The sequence below is a fragment of the Protopterus annectens genome, chromosome 8.part1 (assembly GCF_019279795.1).
Source record: "Protopterus annectens isolate FY-2018-M chromosome 8.part1, PAN1.0, whole genome shotgun sequence".
NCBI lineage: Eukaryota > Metazoa > Chordata > Ceratodontiformes > Protopteridae > Protopterus > Protopterus annectens.
This window is the reverse complement of record NC_056742.1, coordinates 401810405-401822209: the sequence shown is the minus strand read 5'-3', so window position 1 is coordinate 401822209 and position 11805 is coordinate 401810405. Positions and strand designations below refer to the sequence as shown.

At 36.3% G+C, this 11805-nt stretch overlaps 1 protein-coding gene across 1 annotated transcript in view; it reads left to right on the top strand.

Annotated features, from left to right (window-relative positions):
* LOC122810378 (plasmanylethanolamine desaturase-like) overlaps window positions 1-11805 on the top strand; it is a 1738026-nt gene that overhangs the window by 1229005 nt on the left and 497216 nt on the right. The window lies entirely within an intron of this gene.

Sequence of the window (11805 nt, the reverse complement as noted above, 5' to 3'; positions counted from 1 at the left end):
TCTAGGAACAAAGGAGGCCAAGAGAAACAGGAAGAAACATGGCAATAAGCAGGCAGCATGGATAAAAGAAAGAGGATGGATTTTTCGAATTTAGAAATGGCAGAAACAATAATGAGTAATGCGGAAGTGGAGAACTAATCAGACCAAAGGAGAAGTTGCAAATAACACAACAAAATGCTATGAAGAGTGTGAGAGATGAGGAAATGGATTCCGAAGTTATTTTTCAGAAAAAGAAAATTGTTTCTGGGAGATACTGAGAGCCAGCAGGATTGGATTATTACAACCCCCCCAGTGTGAAGGTTGCGGGATGATTATCTCAGGGATCTTATTAACTAGAGTGAACCAGAGAGTACGGTAGCAGCATCCTGAGGAGAACTGATGCAGAAAATACAAGAAGGGGAGATGGTGAAGGCTGCAACAGAAAGAAAATCATGTGCACAGAAGCTGAAAGAATGGGAGAAGAAAATCAAGGAGCTGAAGGAGACAAAGAAAAAGTACACTGCAAAATTAAGGAGCGAAAAAGAAGGCCTGGAAAGGTGTAAAGTGTATCACTCTGTGATTATGCCTTTGGGGGTTTCACCTACAGAGATGAGAGTATTCACTCTTATTACTAGAGAGACATTTTGTGATCAATTTTTTGAAAGTGGTCAAGCCATTAAAAATGTTTTGGTAAATTATGAAAAAAAGAACACTAATCCATTGTCAGAATATGTGGTACAATCATTCCATAGAGAAACAAAACAAGAGAATACTAGTGTAATTTAGAACTGAAATTGAAGTAAAGGACTTAAAAGAACAATTATTAACTGTGTGTAAAGGTGTTTTGGCTATTACAAAAATGTATGATGAAAGAGGCTTATGGACTGGGGTTTGGGAATGCAGGGTTATATTAAATATGGTAAATGACAATGTTATGCACATTCCTAGTATAATTGAAGTAGGTAGCAATATCAGTTTTGTGAAATATGTAGGACACCCCAAATTGTGTTTTTTCTGTGGTAAACATAATCAGTTAATAAGTGATTGTGATAAAATGTTTCATATGTGGTATACCAGGTCATGATGCAAAGAAATGTGAATTGAAGTGAAAGAAATGTGGTAATACAGGACATGTTTGGTTACAGTATGATGAAGATATGCAGCGTATAGAAAAAATAATCACATAATTTAGTACAAGATACAAACATTAATAATATGCAAGAAAAGCAAAATGAGACACAAGAAAACAAATACTATGTTATAGATACAAAAGAGGGGGGAGAAAGAAAAGGAAACAGATTCAAATGATACAAGGGAAGAAGAATATACGAATTGGCAGGTAGTAAGAGGAGAAATGAATTAGTAAGAGGAGAAACTAATTCTGTAGGGAAAAGAGTGAGAGAAAGGAAAATAATTTTAAAGTATAATAAAAGAAAGGAAAAAAGCCAATGGATGAAAAATGTTTAAAAGGAAAAAAATGTTTAAACCTGTCTCATTCATAAGCTGAAAATAAAAAAAAATATTAATAGTCTGTTATACAAAGATATTGTTTACAAGGGAAAATGAAGAAGTAGCACTTTATTTAAATAAGCTAATGAAAGAATATAAAAAGTAGTAGGGGAATTGAGAAATAAAGAAAGAAATAAAGTAACAACACATGAAGGAGTATGTTAGATAATTAAAGGGTAGATAGTACAATCTTTTGTTAAGAAAGAAATAAAAAGAAATCAAAAATATGACTTTAAGAAATTAAATGGAAAATACAATAAAACTCTGAAACAATGTGTCACATTGAAAGAGTTAAATGAAATACTAAAAGAAGTGAAGAGGAATACGTCTACAGGATTAAATGGTGCTGAATATCATATGTATAAAACTATGGAGAATTGGCAGAAACTTATAAGAGTTTTAAATGAATGGTTAGATTTAGGAATGATAAGGAATTATATATAGGTACTATAATATTTATATGAAAAAAAGGGGAGAAAGAGACTATGTAAGAAGTGGAGACCAATAGTACTAAACAATACGGACTATAAAATATTCATGACAATTATAACAAAGAGATTAACAAATAAAATATATAAGCTACTTGTTCAGGCAATGTTTGGTAGAAAGGTAGAAAGGGAAAACGAAGTCAAGACTTATTATGGTTGATGAAAGAGATAGATGATATAATAAGTAAGAGAGCAGAAGCAAAGATTATGATAGGAGACTTAAGCAAGACATTTAACAAAATACAATATGAATCATTATGGGATTTTCTAGAGCCATGCAATATAGGTATGAAAATGATACAAGTAATCAAGTCAGTATATCAAAGAAATAATGTTACATTAAATGTGAATGGCTGGATAAGTGAAGAAATACAAATAGAGTGTGGAATAAGACAGGGATGTCCATGTATATATATAGATAATGAACTATCTTTTGATTACCATGTATCTACTATTGTAAGAAAGTTCTTTTTCACTGAAGAGCGTATAAATAAGGGAATGGTGTCCAGGTCCAGGAGAGTTATTATTCCACTACATTCTTCACTCATCAGGCCAATCATTGAATATAATGCCCCTTTCTGTATGTTCCTCTCCAAACATTTGACACAACCAGAATGCCAACAATCCTTTCTTACTAAGAAAATTAAGGGCCTAGATCATAAAAACTGTGTGGACCCTCTCAAAGCCATGTCTCTCTCTTCTCTGTGTCATACAGGCTACTGAAGAGATGTTCTCTGCCTTGTGTACAGAGCTTTATCTCACCCTGTCCCTTAAGACCTACTGCACATTCACATTCAAGTCCAGTGGAGGCATAAACACCCACTATAGAAATTTAAATATCTTTTGTAATATAAATAGAATGTGTTTGATGGGTGTATGTTTATCACAGAGAACACCACTTCTTTATAATCATCTTTCTCTCTACCTAAAGCAAAGCACTTCTATTCAACACAGTATGAATGAATGGCTGTGTAACCACAAATTTACCACTGGTTTAGCACCCTTGCTCCCTCATGGATATGGGCAACAACAGGTAAATGTTTGGCTTGTTTCAGGGTTATTTGTAGTTAAAATATAAGGATGAAAAATATGGGAAATGTATGGCTTGAGTTTTAAAGATCCTTACAAATCAATAGCCAAGTAAGGACCTCTGAACCTCTATGATACAGACAAAAAGTCATTGGATATAAATGGTTTGGAGCATATTGGAATGGATTTAACTGGTCATTTTTCGTTGTAATGGCATAAAAAATTTGATCAGGTAGAGGGTGAATATTTTCACGAGAGGGTGGATGATGTATTTATGGCAAAGTGAGAGAAACAAAGGATGGAGTTTGTCTACACAAGTGGGTGCATCAGGTCGAGTTTTGTCAAGGGGATAAGCTCTATCTTTATATTTAATTGTTTTGAAGTAGAATGGTGGAGTCAGATGTAAAGTAGGGGGATTGCTGTACAGATCAGAGAACACTGTGGAGAATCTAAGGAGCAGTGAGGATTCCTCTAGAAACATTGGGGATGAAAGCGCTCTAGAGGTTGTAGAAATTATGCATTTTTACTGCAAGTTATTGAGGGGTTGTCCTTAGTTGGTGATCCTGTTAACTAAGTTCCAGAATTTCTTCTGATTAAATTGAAGTGTAGATTGTGTGTTTCTAATGAAGATAGCTTTCTATCAACAGGTAGCTTTCTTGGCTTGGTCTCTAATCGGAGTAAACTGTTGTTTGTGCTCTATTGAATGTGATACTTTCCAGATGCTTTGCATCATAGTCTATAAATAGATTTTAGTTCATAAATTAACTACTGATTATGTATTAGCTTAAACACTCTGCGCATTTTGGGGAAGTGATTTTTTTTTGTAAGTAGAGCGGGTAGTTGGTGACTGAAATGGCTTGTCTGTTGGGATCTTGTTTTGATAAGAAGGACCCACAGTTTAATATGAGAGAGCTCATATTTGAGAATATCTTTATCCTTTTGAGATTTGGGCCAGAGGAAGACTATGGCTGATTTTTTGTCTTTGTAGTAGTCCTTAGTGCGAATATTATGGGCCAGTGGCTAAGTGAATAGTCCAGATTGTGCAGTAACCATGATAATCTGGAATATTGGATATAAATATTTCAACCCCTTTCATCTTTGAAAATTGGTGTAGTAAGTCAGCTATTCAAGAGGACTAAATTTAATTTGGGAAAATAGGTCAATATAAACTTATCCTCCATTTTTGGTAAATCTTATTAAGAAAGTTACAGCACATATACTTTTATGTGCATTCCAACCTAGACATAGGAAATGACATGACATTAGAATCTGAAGTTCATTGATTTAATTATAGCTTTATAGGACTAAAAATGTATCTTGGCTTCTTGTTGACTTATCTTTATCTTATGATATTGCTGATAGTGAATTGTTGCTAAGCTATCTGTGCTCCATTTGTGCACTTTGTGGTAGTTGCACAATACCCAGTCACTTTGATTCACCTTGTAGAGGGGTTGAAGAGAGTACTATCTGGTAGCCATTCTCCAGATTTATTCTCAGTCTCTTGCAAAGTCTCACAAGGTTATGTTTTACTGCTTGTTGCAATTGTGGTTGTGCTGGGGGCAATACATGGTGGTGTGGCCAGAGAAGTCTTTTTTCTGCACGCGGTGCTCAGTCATACATCTAATTTGTGCCACGTGTAGATGAAGTAATCCTTATTCCCAATTGTTGTCCTTCTGAAAGTCTCACATAGACAAATATATAAGCTTACTAATTGCCCAAACCACATTATCAGAGCTGCATTCAGCCATCTAGATTTCCAAACCTCCTCATATTTATTCAAGATTAATTTTAAGGGAATTTGAGTTGTGCATCTCAGATAAGGAAGGAAATCTGGGTGGCTTCTTTAATGCTGAACTCTCTTTGAAAGATCAGATGTTATTTGTCATAATGTCTTCATCTTCTAAGAATCACTACACATGCTTCTGTACCCTCCTGGTTGAGCTACAGGTATGCATTATAGCTGGTGCTCAGGAGGGTGTCTCTCTGCTTTCCCCAGTTTTCATAGCTATTAACTAGAGGTCCATACTTATGCCATGGTTTTTATGTTTTTGTAACACAAAGCTGTTTGCTGTTTCATCAGTGAATGACACAAAAGGCACTATTATCAATATATTTAACCTTATGTAACCAAACAGCATCCTACCTATGTGATCTTCTGTATCTATACTAGTGATCATAGGCAGTTTTGCTTGCCCTCCATAGAACAGTATGAAATTCCAAAATATTAAATTACATTTTGGGCAGTGACGTGTACTTTTACTGTTCCTTTAATTTGGACATCATATCCCTCAAAGTTTGAATAAATACTGTTCTGCAAATGCTCTCCAGTTCTAGCTCAGTGCCTAGTTGCTTTGGCAGGCCTTTGTTGCTTGATACATTTTACTTATGTACAAATTACTTGTTTTATTTAAACATATTTTACTTGTTTTGCACAAACAGTATTCACAAAGCTATGGAAACCTGGTTAGGCTGCACATTACATGTGATAATTCATTTACTGAAACAAAGTAACATTACAAGAAGTCTGGCATTCCAATACCATGTGCTCCCTGCAGCTTAAAATCCATATATGTTCCACCTTGCCTTTTCCTTTCAGTGCTAGGTGCATGCAATTACGTTCCTTTACAGCATTCTTCTTCTTTACAAGGTAATCAGTTTGAGTATAGCTATTTTTTCTTCCTTACTTTTTGCTGATATGCTATTAACTAGTCTAATTTAATGTGCTGCAGTCACAATGTTACGCCAGTGTAATTGGATTTGCAGCTGAGAAACATTTTTATTCTGTCAGCTGCATATGCTGTACTTTGTACAAACATTATTTCTATACATGACAAAGACTGCTGAAAGCTACTCATTTAAACCTTTCTGCATGGAACTGTAATATTGACAAAAGATGGACTAATGCATAAAATGTCAGTGTACATATAGTGACTATCAGAAGCTACTGCATTACCATCCCTCTCACTGCAGAAACCTTGCTAAGCATACTATTTCTTTCTCACAGTCTCATTTTTTAATGTACTGCAATTGCTTTAGATGTCTGTTTAAGGAACTGTTAACCAAAATATTAGAATTTTAAATGTGCTACTATAGAAAATCAAATTAATACCCAAAACTCAAGGATATATTTAAAAAATAAAACGGTAATTGAAGCTGGATGTGCAGTATATTTTGCGGCCCTGGCTATGGCCTAAACATTCCTGGCTGAGTTGGTAGCCTAGTTACTGCTGGAAATAGGTTTGGGATTTGGAAATAAGCTGCTGTAGCCATCTTCCCCATTGCAGAGGTGGAATATGTATACGTGTACGTGTTTTTCAGGAGCATTTGTACTGTTGTATGACTCTGTTGTGGAGATCAGGGAACTTCCCAGTGGGATATGGCTGCCAGTGAAGGACAGCAACTTGCATGACTTTGTAAACATACCTAGAAGCAGCTGCTGTGATGTACTTTGAGAAAGCCTGCCACATACAGCCATGAAGTTGTGCATGTTCTGGCTGGTGACCCCTTACCACTCAACTCTTGCTGCCATTGATAATAGCTGCAGCTAGTTGGGACAGAGGAACAAATGGAAAAAAGAGGCCAGTGGGATGAAGTGGGTGGTCAGGTAAGTAGAACCCAAGCAGAGTATTAAAATAAAATCAAAAGTAATGGAATGCACCCAGTGACTGACCATCAGAAGTAGAACGATTAATGATCCAGTATGCAGTTATTCACCTTCACTGTTAACAAACTGACATTATAAATGTTTACCGCATGTCTTAGGAGCTATGTCTGGCTTAAATTGATTGTGTTAGGTTTCAGATCACATGACCATCATACTATGAGTTCAGCTTTCTGAGTCCCATTCTGTAAAACCTAGCCATATTCATTGAATGACGTTGTGAGCTTTACTAGGGATGCTATTAGTTTAATGGTATCTTGCTGTATAGTAAAAAAAGGCATCCACATTAAGGTTTGTGCAATGATATGTGGTAGTGAGTTGCACTTATGAGGCTCCATACATGTCAGTTTGTAAAATAGTAACTCCTGTATTGGATCACCTGAGTGGCTTAATATGGTTCCCATACAGTGCGAGTGGTGAGAGCCTCTTCTGTATGTTGTACTGTCCTTAACAACCCAAGCACCAAGTGCCCAGAGACATTAATATGGACAATGATATGTGAAAATAGAGTGGTTTGTTTCTTTGTGGACTTCTGCAGAGGTGTGCAGAACTGTCAGGTTCCTTCATGACATTGCGATGGGATTGTGCTGGAATAGTGATTACTTACATATATAACACAGACCTTGGCATGTATTTCTATAGATCATGACACATGGGAAGAGCCAAGTCTACCTTTTATTCCAAGTGACTTAATGCTGTTTTTGACCGGCTGCATTTCTGGGCTACATTCTACAGATTGTCCTTGTAGAGGTAGCACATGCATAGAAAGGACTACACAGAAGTCACATATCAACACTGATCTACCTGCCTGTATGTTGGCTGCATCCTTCATCCACATTTGCAAGCAAATTGGTGTGCTACATGTGTACATAGAATATAATGGCTACAGTGGTAACATGCCGTGATCTATCTTTCTATCATAAAATGGTGTCTATGTCATCCTTGCCTTAATGGTTAGAGGCACTGATGTCCATCCCTGACAATGATAATGCAGGTTAATAGTATCATTTTGATATCAGCAGATTATCTGAACTTTCTGTCATAATGTCGAGAAGCCATATGCTACCTTATCATATTGTTAAGTCTGTGGTACCCACTAACTGGCATTTGTATTTTTGTCTATCATATCTGTGCATGTTACATTGCACTTCCTTTTCTGTGTGTGTCACATACATACCATGTTTATCCTGTGTAATTCTGTATGCCCTGAATGATTTCTGCAATGTATGCTTGCATGTATGTACATGTGGATGTATATCTGTATTTATTTATTTATTCTATTACATGTAGGTAAGTGAACTAAATTGCAAAAGCCCATTTGCAGGCATATTCTAATGCTATACTGAAGACTAATTACATATACTGTTAAGAAAAGACCATCTACATAGTATCACAATTATATAAAATGTAAAAAAAGGAGAAAAAATGAATTAACTACAACAAATTCGCATAAAGTTAGACACCAAGTAAACATAATTGCAAGAAAACCCAAGATTATCTGATCGAGTAAATATTGCTAACTTATAGCAGTAGAATAACAGCACTTAACCTTTTTTTAAGATAAGTTTTGGGTTGCATGATGCAGGTAGAAAGAATATTTAGTTGCATTTGTTCAGTTTATATGGAATATCAGATAGCTTGCTCTGACAGAAAAAGAGTTAATGGATTGGGGTAATGACTAAAGACACACTTTAAGTGAGGTAGGTTCATAAGTTCATACTAAGCTTAAGACCAGAGAGTCATTAAGAAGAATAGTCATATTAGCTTCATCTTGATAAAGCTAGATGAACATTCTTTGGATAGGAGATCATCCACATTAAACCCAGACATGAATTTTCAGTTGGCTATCTAGTTGTCAAGGTTTGCTTGTAGAGGTTTTCAGGGAGGAATTCTGCTTGATGTGTAGATGGACTTTTCAGGAGGTGGGGATTCACTGAGTGAGAAATCTGTCAGACTCACAGGAATTGAGGGTCTTGCAGTGGTGCTTTGTGTCCTTGGAGGGGGTATTATTTGAGCTTCTTGATCTATGAAGATGAAGTAGGTCAAACAGTAAAGGATCTTTCAACGTATGAAATACCCATCAAAGATCACCTCTCAGATGTCTGTAAGAGACTGAATAAAGGGAGAAAGATTTTCATTTTGGAAGCAATTTATGTGGATTAAACCAGAGTTTGATCTAGTTGGAAAGTTTTGGGACCTTTCAAGTGGTACAAGGTACATTCCAAAATGAGCACTGTGTTTGATAATGTGTCTGATGCAGGAGTAAAGAAGGGAAGGTTCATCCTTGGACCTCGAAGAAGTACATGACAGAAGTGATACTGTGAAAGATACGTTGTGATGCCAAAGGCCTTTCTTACTAAAGCTGAGACTTGATATTAAAAGAGAACTCATTGTCAGTGTGAATACCCAGGTCTCCAATAACAAGGCTTGTTTTAAGAGAACACCAAAAATATGACAATAAGAAGGAGCATCATTAGTAAACCAAATGTCCAAACAAGGACTTGTGGAAAATTTTGGCTATCATAGAGTAAGTTGACAATAACACCTGATTTGCATTTGTCCACAGATTTTCTTATCCAAAGATTTTGAATGCTCAGTTTTACCTCAGAGAAGAAAATGCTAAACAGGAGGAGACCCAAGACTGAGCACTGAGAGACCCCATTAGTAACTTTTATATGGCTATAGAAGATTAAAGTTCTTGGAAGTTTTCTTCCCAGGCCTCCATTAAAAAGGGACACCAGTCAGACTTTCCGAGTAAATAAATAAATAAGATACCCTCTACTTGGACTATCTGAGATTATCAGTAAGCCAACTTACTATCAAGTTGTTTAGCAGATAATGTTGTAGTTTAAAGTTCAGACTAATGAGTGAAAGAGGTATTACGTTAGAGCTAAATATATCAGCAAGGATAGCAACTATACTTTCTTTTTCAAAGTTGGTACTTCATTGGAGGTAAATTTCTTGGTCAGAGTGGGAAACACCCCCAGGGATATGTTCAGAGGAAAACAGAGTGTTATGTCCTTTGTACTGAAGCAATTATAATTTTCTAAGTAGTTTTGTACTCTCAATTCATGTACCCAAAGTGAGATTTTTTTTTTTACAGTCATGAGCTTTTTCATTTTCCTATAGAACTGATTTATGTGGGTGTTGCACCATACGTGTGTATTTTTAAATTATTGATGTTCTTGTGGCAGATGAGAATGGCCTCCTGTATACATCTGATCATGAGAGTCGAACACTGAGGAGTATGATGAAGCAATAGCGGTATCAGGAATATGACGCTGAAGCTTGTGTAAGATATCTGCAGGTAGCCCTGAAATAGTGTGGGTTCTTTGTGGGTGGAGAGAATGTGTACTGAGGGTTACAGGTAACAGCTAGGTAATCAGATTTTAGCAGGCAGGTAGAGACGTTGATGGGAACAGAGAGGAGAACGTTGTAAGGACAAGGTCAAACAGGTTATCATTGGGGGCATGGACATTTTGTACTAGGGAGCTGGCATTTGAAAGCTCATGGAGTACCTCGGCATATTTTATTGGAGATTGTATGAGCTTGCCAGTTGGAAATCAAAAAAAAAAAAAAAAAACATGTATGCAATTGACAGAGAAATTGTTTAATAATTACGGGGTTTATTAAAGTATTGCATAAAATGGTTTCAGGCTTAGTTGATTTAGGTAATCATTATGCTCTGCAAGGGGCATGAAAGGGGACCTATAGCTAGCAGTGATTTGATGGACAGTTTTGTTTACACTTAAGAGATCCTAGTATATGTTATGGTATTATGAAGGATCTGCTGTAAGACATTGGGATGCTAAATAACTATGGAAACTCTCCTGCAGTTTACTGTGGTTCTTAGTGGGCTGTAGCAGTGTTTTGTTTTTTCTGTTTCAGTAATTATGCAAATGTAGATGTCTTTAATGGTGAGGTAAACCTGAAGCTCTGATATTTTGTCATTTAAGCTTCCAGAACTGAGTAGAATAACTCTGATTATTATTCAATTTGGAATTTGCTATCTAGGTATTCTCATGAGATGAACATTACCTGAAAAGGCAGTGTGGAAGAAACAGCAGCTCTAGTCATTATGTAAAAACAGTGATCAAAGAGGTGCAGGGCAGTCACACACACACACAGATCTGCTACCTATATGGTCCCAGGCAGTCACACACACACACACACACACACAAACATACACAGACACAGACACACACACACACAGACACACACAGACACAGACACACACACACACACACACACACACACACACACACACACACACACACACACACACCTATCAACCACTTAGCAAGAAATTTGGACAAAGCCATAAATAAAAGTAGGACAAAGGCCCAAAAGTAGGGATAATTTTTAAATATTGCTCTTACAAACTTAGAAAGTTGACAGAATAACAAATTTTGCATTAGCATGAATTGCCATTAATTTGGCAGAAAACCAGAATTTTATGAAAAACTCACACACACACACACACACACACACACACACACACACACACACACACACAGACACACACACACACAAACACACATACCTCTCAACCTCTTACAGCAAGAAATATGGACAAAGCCATAAATAAAAGTAGGACAAAGGCCCAAAAGTAGTGACAATTTTTAAATATTGCTCTTACAAACTTCGAAAGTTGATATAATAACAGATTTTGCATTAGCATGAATTGCCACTGATTTGGCAGAAAACCAGAATTTTATGAAAAACTGACAAAAATATGAGGCAAAAATTGGGACATGCTCTGAAAATCTGTACAGTTGAGAGGTATGAGTCACACATACACACACACACACACACACACGCACACATACACTCTCTCTCTCTCTCTCTCTCTCTGTCGGAATCCATCTAGAATGATACCATTAAATCATGGGCAATTACTTTATCTTTGAATAAAGGTATCTTTCTTGGAGAAGGAAAAACACCATACAACACTAGTATTTTACATTTGTTAGAGACATAGATGGTAAGATTAATTGTGCATCATTTTGTCTCCCTTAAGGTAGACCACCTAAAGTTATTCACTCCCAGGTGGGTAACAACAATGTTATACTCATACTTTGGATTGCAAAGAGTCTTAAGGGCCATTGGAATGTGTCTGACCCAGGAACAAGAGAGAAA